Source organism: Myxocyprinus asiaticus, chromosome 34, assembly GCF_019703515.2.
Source record: "Myxocyprinus asiaticus isolate MX2 ecotype Aquarium Trade chromosome 34, UBuf_Myxa_2, whole genome shotgun sequence".
NCBI classification, from domain to species: Eukaryota; Metazoa; Chordata; class Actinopteri; order Cypriniformes; family Catostomidae; genus Myxocyprinus; species Myxocyprinus asiaticus.
In genome coordinates, this window is record NC_059377.1 from 42,645,543 (window position 1) to 42,646,275 (window position 733).

The following is a 733-nucleotide window of genomic DNA, read 5'->3' on the forward strand; positions in this document are numbered from 1 at the left end:
AAATTTCTTGGTAAACGGGTGCAGTGACTTTGCTTTTCAAAAAACACAATGGACCAACACCAGCAGATGACATTGCACCCCAAATCATCACAGACTGTGGAAACTTAACACTGGACTTCAAGCAACTTGGGCTATGAGCTTTTCCACCCTTCCTCCAGACTCTAGGACCTTGGTTTCCAAATGAAATACAAAACTTGCTCTCATCTGAAAAGAGGACTTTGGACCACTGGGCAACAGTCCAGTTCTTCTTCTCCTTAGCCCAGGTAAGACGCCTCTGACGTTGTCTGTGGTTCAGGAGCGGCTTAACAAGAGGAATATGACAACTGTAGCCAAATTCCTTGACACGTCTGTGTGTGGTGGCTCTTGATGCCTTGACCCCAGCCTCAGTCCATTCCTTGTGAAGTTCACCCAAATTCTTGAATCGATTTTGCTTGACAATTCTCATAAGTCTGTGGTTCTCTCGGTTGGTTGTGCATCTTTTTCTTCAACACTTTTTCCTTCCACTCAACTTTCTGTTAACATGCTTGGATACAGCACTCTGTGAACAGCCAGCTTCTTTGGCAATGAATGTTTGTGGCTTACCCTCCTTGTGAAGGGTGTCAATGATTGTCTTCTGGACAACTGTCAGATCAGCAGTCTTCCCCATGATTGTGTAGCCTAGTGAACCAAACTGAGAGACCATTTTGAAGGCTCAGGAAACCTTTGCAGGTGTTTTGAGTTGATTAGCTGATTG